The sequence below is a fragment of the Halyomorpha halys genome, unplaced genomic scaffold (genome assembly GCF_000696795.3).
Source record: "Halyomorpha halys isolate HHAL.00 unplaced genomic scaffold, Hhal_1.1 Scaffold886.1, whole genome shotgun sequence".
Taxonomy (NCBI): domain Eukaryota; kingdom Metazoa; phylum Arthropoda; class Insecta; order Hemiptera; family Pentatomidae; genus Halyomorpha; species Halyomorpha halys.
In genome coordinates this window covers 126,182-137,344 of record NW_027109805.1, presented here as the reverse complement: position 1 = coordinate 137,344, position 11,163 = coordinate 126,182, and the positions used below count along the sequence as shown (strand labels likewise).

Below are 11,163 nucleotides of genomic sequence, written 5' to 3'. Positions count from 1 at the left end.
GGATGGGTATTCAGGCGGCTTTTGAGGTTTGGGAATCATTATGCTTATCTTAATCAAAACTTGTTTTTTTTAATCTATAGATAGTTATATTTGAAAAAAAAATATAAAATAATAAATTTATCGGTCATAATACCTATATAAACATTGGCTAAAGCTATATACAGAGTATTATTACGGAGAATCATTGTTATTTTCAATTCTCTATGATATTCAAGTGTGAAAAATTATAGCAGCATAAAATACATTAGCATTTGAATTATTTCTGTGTGAACAGTTTGGCCTGTTTAGGGCACTCGAATTAACTCAAGCGTACAAGTTAAGGGGTTAAATTATAGATGCTGAACAGAGGGACGTAGTATCCCTGAAAATCCAAGGCAAACAATATTGAATTAAGCACTTTTGTGTTGAAATGTTAACAAAAAAACAGATAAATAATATGTAAAATAGTGAATGATGGCGAAATAAATTAACAAATCTTTTTATTACTGGATTATAGACGTCGGATATTATATTTTATATATAATATAATTATAACAATAACTAGGAGAATGAGAAATCACCTTATTCACGCATATTGGTGTTTTTTTTATTGTTATGGGAGTACATTATTTTCGCTCATAGTTATCTCTACGAAATTTTTCTGAAATAAATAACTTACCTAAAATTATTAATATATTTTTAAATATCAATTATTTATTGTATGAACTTTTTTAATAGAGGTTTCTTGAACATAGTATGTTATAATGTTTTCATACATGCCACCGTGCTACTTTCCTAAAGTTTCTATTAAAAAATTATGTGGCCCTTGAAACTTCGAGGAAACCAGGAAAGTTTGTAGATTTAATCCAAAAATGAAGTTTTTCATTATGACTTTCCCATTTTACCCATTATTTAATCTTCTTTCCCTCGCAAGAGCTTCCGCAGTATTGGATTAACTTCCTGAACCAGATTGGAACTGCTTATTTAAAGCCGGCATCTTGCCTCATCTCCTTATCATTTGGAGATTGATGTTATCAATTTATTCTCTGCGATTTCTCTGTTCTTCTTCTTCTTAATTTAGTCTTGATTGCCATAATTATTCTCTTCCTTCTTTTGGGAATTTTCATTAGATTTTCTTCCCCCTTGATTGATATACTAGTAACTAATTATCTTTGAATCGATTGAGAAATTTTCCTCATAAAAATAAGAAATGTGTGATTGTGCGTGTGATTTGTGTTTGTATGTGGGGGTTTTCGTGAATGTGTGCTTATTGGCGTTTCTGTTTGTGTTTAAAGAAAGAAATATATATAAATGTATATAACAATACCTAATATAATTCTATCGCTGGAATAATCAGGTCGAATAATGTCCCGTGGAAACAGTTTCTTATTCGTTCAATTTTTTTTAGGAGTTCGGCATTAGTTATATTTAAGTTTCTTGTATCTGTATTATAATTGCTTGCATTATTTTGATTTTGGGTATCATTTTCGCTAATTTTTCATAGTAATTTATATATGTGTTATTGTTGTAAACTATTATTATTTTCATTAACTATATAAAAATGTCACAACTTCAAATGAGAGATTATTGGCCGAAGCATCGTTGTAAGAATTCAGTAGACCTCTTAAAATAAAAATATCGGAAAGAAACATGAGTGATGAAAGCTATCCTAGTAAATTGTAAGAAATAAAAAGATTTGTAAAAACATGGTCAACATCCTAAGTTGCTCTGACTCGCTTAAGAATAGGCCAGTATGGCATGCATTTTCACCTGATGAGAAGTCTGCCACCTCCAGTCCATTCTTACGATTAAACATATTTTTGAAGAATGCCCTCGCTATTTATCAAGAGTAAGCAGAATAGAACAGGCTAAATTTATCAGAAGCTCTTACCGATGAGGAAGCTAAAGTCGCTTTGGTATACAATTTTTAAAAGCACATTGCCTCCTTTCCAAATTATAGTATTTGTTTGGTTCTAATATTATTTTTTTTTCTTTTATTATTATTTTCTTAGATTTTTTTTTATATTATTTTTAAGTGTGCTTGAGTAAATGTGTGTTTTTTCTGTGTTTGTGTGAGTATGTATCTTTGTAATTATAATATTCCATAGACGTTGATGACCAAAAGGTTTTACGTCGCAAAACCGGAATAAATAAATAAATGAGAGATTACATTTTACCTTCATTCGAAAATTTAGGTCTAGAACAAATTTAATTCGAAAATTTTATAATTTTTACTTTATGTTACCGGCCAAACTAGTTTTTCCTAGGATGAATCAATTTATCCTATTTATATTGTTGTCATCGATGTTCCATCTTCTAGTGTTCAAGTTGATCAGTTAAATGAAGAGAGCAGTTTTTAAAAGAAATTTTACAAAGATAAAATATGAAATCTTCTCATTTCAATGTTTTAACCAAGGATCTTATTCTAAAAGTGGGAAGAGGCTGAAAACCTCCAATCAAGACCCCGCTTCATCAAAGGTGATTAAAAAGGTTTTGTGATTTTAAACCTTGATTCTGTTTATTCGAGTATATCCTGAGACACGTCGGATTAACCGATTTTGTCTAGGACAAACTAGTTTGGCCTGAATTCAACTTTGTGTTTAGAACCTAACTTGCTTCTTCTTAAGGCTGATGATCAGGATATATAATAACTTCATGATTAAACACTTCAATTAATAATTTTATAAATGTAATTTGTTTAAAGTTTCATTTTATTAATAGTAACAGCTAACGTCAAGTCTTCTACCTATACTGCTGCTGTAATGTCTGGAATTCTTTTGCCTCACGCAACTCGAGATCGGTTGTTGCAGAAGAATGTGAAAACTTCATAGTGCTCTTTCCCCCTTGGGGTTAGGAACGATAAAATAATCGTTAATGTGGCTTACTTTTTTTTATAAAAACGATTAAATTTTAAACGATTAATTTTTAAAAGATATTAAATTTTTCAGAAGAATAAAGTGCATTTACCTCGGCCCTATTTTGAAACATCCCACGTCAAAATGAATGGAAATGTTTCAAACAAAAGATTGAAATAACAATACTCTCTTTCTTTCTTATTGTCTCGTCATAAAAATTTACATCTAATTTTATTCTTTTATGGGAGGCTATTTACTTAATGTATTAATAATTTTCAAATTAATTTAATGTTCTTATTTTTAATTCATTTTCTCCAAATGACCGAGGTCCTTTTACCCATATTTTGAATTACAATACCTTTTTTTTTTGTCTTCCTGCATATTTCATCCTTATAATTATGTTTTTATGAATAGTCCTAATTTTAGATGGAAACTTATTCTTTTAAAACCAGCTGCACAATCTTATAACTATGGGCTTTTCTCTTCTTAAAAAAAAAAAAAAAATGAAAGAAACTTAATATTTATGTATACATATTTAAACTCAATGATATAGATTTTCTATTTAGCATAAACAAAGCTCTTTAAAAAGGTTCGAGATTTTTAGTCTAAAATGTTAATACTAGTTATAGATACTCGTTGGTATGTTAATAACATAATAATAATCTACGCATCGAAATATACAAACTAACGACTAACTCACACGTACTCTTTATCTCCGCTTCCATAATACACTCAAACACCATGCCAACAGACTGCTAAAATATACGACTACGCCTGACACGCCCATTAATACTAAAAAGGAGTTGTATGAAAGATCCCCACTTGTGAATTATGGGACTGAAATTAAGCTTGAGAAGACATTCTCTCTCGCCATTCCTAACATGTCATAATTTTCTATTTTCATCTAATTTATTTGTTTGCATTATTATTTATTTATATAAGAACAGTATACTTATGAAAGGGTATGAAAATAAATATTTTTATTACGAATATTATTACTCTCATTGTTATATTAATAAGAGAGCTAGGTGGCACTGTGGTAAGGCACAATACTACTAACTCCAAGGACCTGGTTTCGAATCCGGCTGGGCAGATAATTTTTGTTTGTTACATTGTAGCCGTGAGTCAATTCTGTGGGTTCTGGAGCCCTCTTTGGGGTCCACTCATCTTCATAAAGTGTGTACCCATACTCTTAATTGGGTAAAAATCTGGCAGTCGAGCATGATTATGACCAAATCACCTCCTTGCACAACCGTTGGTATAGTAACAGTACTTCCTTACAAAGTCTTCGTAGGTTGTAGCTGTACAGATTTTATTTAATAATATTAATAAATAAAAATGAACCACTATCGTTCCAAGTATTTTTTTGTACGTAATGATAAAAGCTTATTTTAAAATTTTTAATTAACCATTATTACATATGGTAACGTTTCAGCTCTATGTGACCATTTTCAATATTTAACTTCTGTTGATCAAATTTAAAATCGCTAATGTTTGGCAACACAGATGTCTAAATTAATGGGGAACAAAAATAACTTACTAGTTTAAGACTACCACCTCTGCCTTTATTTTTTTGTGTTATTTATGTTTCCTGTTTTTGTACATGAATTAAGGAAAAATTATTATTTAAGTTAAATTACGAAAATGTAAAAAACCAAATGAATTAAAAATCTTCATCGATTTCAGTCATTCATTATTATTTTGTAAACATTTTTTGGTGTGAAAACTATAATAACTGAGTTTAAATACAACATATTACATGACTACGGATTTTGGATTGTTTTTAATAGAATAAGTACGAAAAAAAAATGAGCTTTGTTATTATGATAAAATTTTACATAAAAAAAACGGTATAATATAGTTCATCAATTTTTTTAATCTTTTTGATTAGCATTAAATAATTAATTAAAATATTTACTAATAATGTCTTATTTAATATTTTTATTTTATTTATTTACATCTGTTAGTCTACAGACCTACAAAAGGGGTGGTAGGTCTAGTTAATAAAATAACAAAAAAATATATAAGTGCAAAATAACAATGACAATGACAAAAAAAAAGTAAATGAAAAGATGAAAAAAAGAAATACAGAAAGATCTTTGGAATACAAAATAAAATAAAATACTAGTTAAAATATACCTATCTACAGAAAATAATCAACTTTAAATATACAAAGATAATAAAATATTCCTTTTTAAAGTGTTCACAGTTTATTTAAATTACTGAAAATTTCATGATGAGTCGAAAATAAAATTGAAACATTATGAAAAATACTAAGTAATTAGCTATTAAAGAAATGGTTAATTACTCATGAATCAATATGAAAACAGTTATATTATTTTTTTATATGTACAAAAGTAAATCAATGATTATTGGTTGAATGAATCCTTAGTTTTTTTTCGGTTTTTTTTCCGGCCAAGACTTAATACCATTAGAGTCCTATACTGCCTAACCATGGTATTGGGAGTAAAAGTTTTTCTTTTTATGGGACCGCCACTCAATGAAAAAAGTCAACGCATCAGGCCTGGGGGATCCGAACCGGCACCGCAGACATCCAACTGACCTACGGGCCCTTTCCTTAGTTTAATGAGATCCATAAAAAATACGAAAACATTTAAATTTTGTTTATTAGTATTTTGATGGCCTGACTCCCCCCAAAAAATGACAAATTACTGTATTGTATTATTTAATATTAATATATACTTTTAATTAAAGCCAGTTTGTCATGTTTTTTTTATTGTAGTTGTTCTGTCTGAGATATCTTAGCAAAATATTTGTAAAAGCGCCGTATTATAATTTCCTACATAAAAAAAAACTATAACGTAAACAAAAGAAAAACACTACAAGATAAGAAGGAGTATTGCCGACGGGCCAAGGTGAGGAGTGACACCTTGGTGCCATTTAGATAAAGTGGTTTTTGCGCTTATCACTCAGTGAGCTGAGACTCTTATCAGTGCCAAGGTGTCCGCTATGCCTTCGAGCAAGATTTGGAGCCGGGGATTTATAAGGTAACAAAAAAGTATATAAGATGCCTTTTTTTTACTTTACGACACTTCGTTGTCTGTCATGCTTCAAGTTATCTCACATATTTCAATGCTTTACGTTTTATCCCTGATAGCTTAAAATAAATGTGGTAGAAACACATAACAAAAATTAATAAAATCCAAAATTTTAGTGTAAAATTATTTTTTTTAAATACTATTCTGAATATAAGAATTTTATTATATCTTACATGTATTTTTGTAATTGGTGAATATTTATTCTTTATCAGTGCCCATGATCAGGTCTCTCACTACTTATCAATACCAATCTGACAGATAAATGATAAAGATCTCTGTAAATAGTAGTTCTTATCACAATTAATCTTCAACAAGAGTGTAAAATGTTACATAAGAAAAATATTTATCACGTATTGTTTAAATGTCCAATATATTATTATTTGAGGATAAGAATTCATCAAAGAATGAAATATCTTGATGGATATATGAGCTATTTTCTATCAAAATGTTATATATCCACTTCTCAAAAGAAATGATTTTTTGAAGAATTAAAAGTATGTAGCTAAAACCTATTCAGTTTAATTAAAACTTTAAACATTCTATTTTCAAATGAGTGTCACAAAACCACGTTTCTGTGTACATAAGATGCACCCTTATACATGTTTTAATATTAATTTATTTCATGATAATAATCTTCTGGAAAATTATTATTAAAACATTAATATGGATCATCTCATGAACATAGAAACGTTGATCTGTGACACTTAGATGAAAATATATCATTAAAATTATTTAGTTTAATAAGTGTTCACCAGAATGTAATAACGGGCTTGAATTAATTCCAGATTTGATTTTTTTTTTTAAATGTAGAGATGGAAAAAATAAATTAATTTTATAATTTTATTATTTTTCAGTTATATTTAATAATTTAGATTTCACTTCAAAATAGAACAAACCTGAACGATATACTAAAATTAAGAACTACCTGATTTGTTTAATTAATTTGCCCCTTTTTCTCCATTTCTTGGACTGAATTATGTTCCTACAACCTACCTTAAAATGCCCTTCAGGCAAAGAAATAACATTTATGTTTATTATGTAGACATATTCCTATTATTGTGTTATGCGTTGGTTTTGTTTGAAATGATAAAATTAATGGAAGGGTGAGAAGAAAAAATTATAAAATAAAAAAAAATTGTGTTTAACCGACCGTCATTTTGTATTGCAACGGCTTTCTGATGATAGATGTGAAATTTTGATTTTGGGAGAGTGATTACTGTATTTTTATAGGCATGAATCTTAATATGAAATATGACACCTTTTTTATGAAAACTAAACTCGTTTATGATATTTTAGAATGATGCTGCACTGTTCGGGTGGCTCAAACTGTTCATGATGTTACTATCCATAAAACTATAAGGCGCCATCTCATAAAATATCAACTTATATTTTATTAATAATAATAATAATAATAATAAGGTGAACCGCTACAGCCCATGAAGGGTCATCGGTTCAGTACTTACAAGAAAGTACAAAAGGTTGTAGCAGGAGGTGATATTTTTCAAGATCATGTTCAACCTCCAAAACTTTATAGACTTTATAGAGGTTGGGTGGACCCCAGGAAGGCTCCACAACCCTCAGAATTGACTTATGGCTACAGTAAAGAATTATCATGTACCACAGACAAATAAACCTGGGTCCTTGGAGTAAGTAGCATAGTGCCTTACCTCTTTGCCACACCACTTTATTATGAGTATTATATCGATACATATATCATTAAATTGATAAAATTTTCGACATAATGCAATCAATTGTTTTAAAATTGTAGAAAAATTATTTAGTTTTCTTACAGGCTTAGCAATATTTTTTAATATAAAGGTAATAAAAAAAACAAACACAAAAACAATGTGTAACATATCTTCTTCTTTTGTATAGTTTCTGTACAAGGGTTCACGGGTTTACGACCAAGGGTAAATGTGATTTGGTGGGATTTATTGGAATTTATTTTAATACTCCAGTTTTGGCACCATTCTTCAAGGGCGTTGTTGTGGGATTGGAGAGTTTGGGATACTATAGAAGGATCATTATTCACTGACAATAGACATGTGTCATTGGCATACGTGGTGAGAATAGTGTTAGGATGGGTTGTTGTTGTTAGCTGTGAAAACGGTGTAAAGGATCGGACCAAGGATACTACCCTGAGGTACACCAGCAGACTGACAGAATAGGGATGAATAAGCGCTGTTGTAATTTACTTGAAATAATCTGTCGGAGATATAAGAACAGATGAGGAAGTATATAAGGAATTTACTGGACTTATATAGCAGTCCTGAGTCCCAGACTCGGTCAAAAGCTTGTTATTCATCATACATTCAGCGCTCCAATGAAGACGAGACATCAACCACACGATGGCATTGCTGGATAGTGGAGTGGGATGTTCGGAATTCAAACTGATGATTTCTCATATAATTGCTAAGAAATAATAATATTTTACAAGTAATGTTTTAAAATCATAATTTAATAGGTACACGACTAAATAGAGAAAAAAGTTATATATAAACTAAAATAAACATATTAATTTGAAAATTAGAGAAACTTAAAAATTACCTGATGCTGCTTAACTGAGTTGATTTGCTAATTGCTACTGCCAATCACTCTAATAGATAATAGTAAAGAATAAAAAAAATATATATAGATAGTGCAAGTAGAGTAGGTACAGTGTATATTGAGTGTTTTTGTATTGATGTAATATAAATGATGATAAAGGTTTCCGCTTTGATCATTTGCGCAATTTCCTTTTCCTTTATTTATTTAAATTAAAAGTATATACCTTGAAAGTACAGTAATGAATTAATTGTTATATTTTTACATAGATAATATAAATACAAACGGTTAAAAAAATAAAATAACTTACAGAAGAACTATTTAAACACGCTCCTTGTTCCAACGATAAATTTAAATACAATTTAATGTATTAAAACAATCTGCGAAACTTTCCTTTTAACCATGTGAAAATTAAAAATGTGTCTTTCACTAGTTAAACCTCTAAACCTCTGACAGACCGTGTTTACTGCTTATTGTTTACTCTTCTGATTTTGTTTACGTCAATCTGGTACTCGATTTTTTTTTTTTTATTAACTGGTTACAAAATCATTTTTTTCAATTGTTCTGTTTGTATAACATTTCGATTGACTGCGTAAAGAGTGTAAAAATTCATAATCTTCATTCATACTGTTCATTAAAAATTATCAGCACCTAACGTGATCTTCAATACGTTACGTTAAATAAAAGTTAATTGACTAAACAGTATTTAACATTTTTTTTATCTTAAGCTTGTACAATTTTTATAACCAGTTAATTTTATTTTTAATTATCTAATAGGAAAAAGTCAAAGGAAAAAATAACTTGTTTAATATCATTTTGTTTACTTGCCTCTTCTGGCCCAGTATTATTGAGGGTTATCATACTTTTAAAATTACATAACAATGAAGTTTGGTCATTTAACAGTTTTTTTAAAGGAAAAAAAATCAACATTTTTAATTTAAAAAGATAAAATTTAGAACATTGTCTTGGCACAATGTACACAAAAAATCAAAATTTTAAATTTAATTTTGGTTATCGGTCATAATACCTCTCTATGTAAACATAGGCTTAATCTGTATATAGAGGATTATTACATAGAATAAATCATTGTTTACTTCAATTCTCGATTATTATCGAGTATGAAAAATTATAGCAGCATAAAATACAACAGCTCTGTAATTATCTCTGTGTGCACAGTTTGGCCTGTTTAGGGTTCTCTAATTAACTCAAACGTACTAGTTCTTCTTCTTTTGCTTTCCTCCTAAGTATCTCGCAGCGTAGAGGAGCATTTAGCCGAGAATTTCACTCTTCCCTCTTTCTCGCTAGGTTCCTCGCCAGTCGGATGTTCTACCCCTCCCCCCGCCATACCGAGGAGCGGAGTATCTTTGAAATGTCCGAGACAAAAACATATGAATTAAGCTCTATTTTGTTTAATGTTAACCAAAAAGAAGAAAAGGCAGACAAATAATATATAAAATAGTGAATGTCAGATGGCGAAATAAATTAACAAATATTGTTATTACAAGATTATAGATGTAGTTAATTTACTTCAGATAAAATATTATTTGTGTTGACTTATAACTATCTATCGACAGGACGGCGGTCCGACTGTGGGATGCTGTATGTTGGAAGGGCGACGGGAGATTGGAGGAAGTGGAAGCTTGGGCGCTCCTCTGCCAGGCAGTCCAGGCCCTCCAGGACCTATTTCTTAACGGTAAGTACAATTTTATTGCATATAATAAGATCTCATTATATAATAATATTACAACCTTCGTAATTTGTGTTTTCAGTTTATTTATTTATTTATTCCTCTTATTCCCGTTCGAGGTGGAGATTACCTTCTTCATTCTCCTTACATCTCGGATATTCAACATCACTAGCTTCTGCAATTTACAATGTCGTTTTTCTGTTCCTAAATAAAAAAATAGTAAAAATACAGTGCTCTTTCAGTTTGGAAGGAAGGCCTGCTGGAAAAAGGAAAGAGGGGACTAACCATCTCATGTGATATTTTACTTCATTTGATTAATTAAAAATAAGGCAAGATAAATAAATAATTATAATAGTTAAAGGCTGGTTATTAAGTTAGTCTGGTAGATGAATATAATGACTCTTTCTATTACGGATTCGACGTTTCTCAACGCCATTGGAACATTTGTTGGTATCCCGATGAATTTTTGAAGACGCTTTATGAACTTGATCTTCCGTTTATCCCTACCCAACTGAAGAAACCTCCCAGTGTTCTATCTTCTTTTCCGATGCCTCGGAGGATTATCTGGGATAGTTAAGAACTAACAGGTATGGGTTTTAGAATTAAAACAAGTACATCCATTTCGGGTCGAATCTGCAACAAATGGGATGTTGAGGTCCCTATTCCTGTAAGGTCGAAGTTAATTTGGGACGTAGTAACATGAAGTTAGGATTAGATATGGGAAGAATTTGGTGGTTTATTGGAGCTCCAAAGCTCTGTTCCGCGTGTCCGAATAGGTCTGATGATCATGGCGTATATGTGTTTTCAGTAAATATAGAGTTTCGAGCGTTTGTCAATTAAGTGTTGTAGCAAACGGAATTTACGAGCAGTTCCTTGTCGTTTCAGTCTTCTTGGGAGATTCCAAGTAGGTCTGTTGTCTAAATGGAATCCTTATTAGCGGATTTATTCGACAGGGATGGGGATATTAAAAAGATACTGTAGGGCAGAATTCCATAGATTCACTATGGAGAGTAAAAGTTGTCTGATAGGATTTGTTAGA

At 30.2% G+C, this 11,163-nt stretch overlaps 1 long non-coding RNA gene across 1 annotated transcript in view; it reads left to right on the top strand.

Moving 5' to 3' along the window:
• Window positions 1-10,132, top strand: part of LOC136795894 (uncharacterized) — a 355,650-nt gene extending 345,518 nt beyond the window's left edge. Inside the window, exon 3 of the long non-coding RNA XR_010843612.1 lies at window positions 10,012-10,132. This is a non-coding gene — a long non-coding RNA (uncharacterized lncRNA). The remainder of the gene's footprint in view (window positions 1-10,011) is intronic.
• The last annotated feature ends 1,031 nt before the right edge of the window (window positions 10,133-11,163 follow it).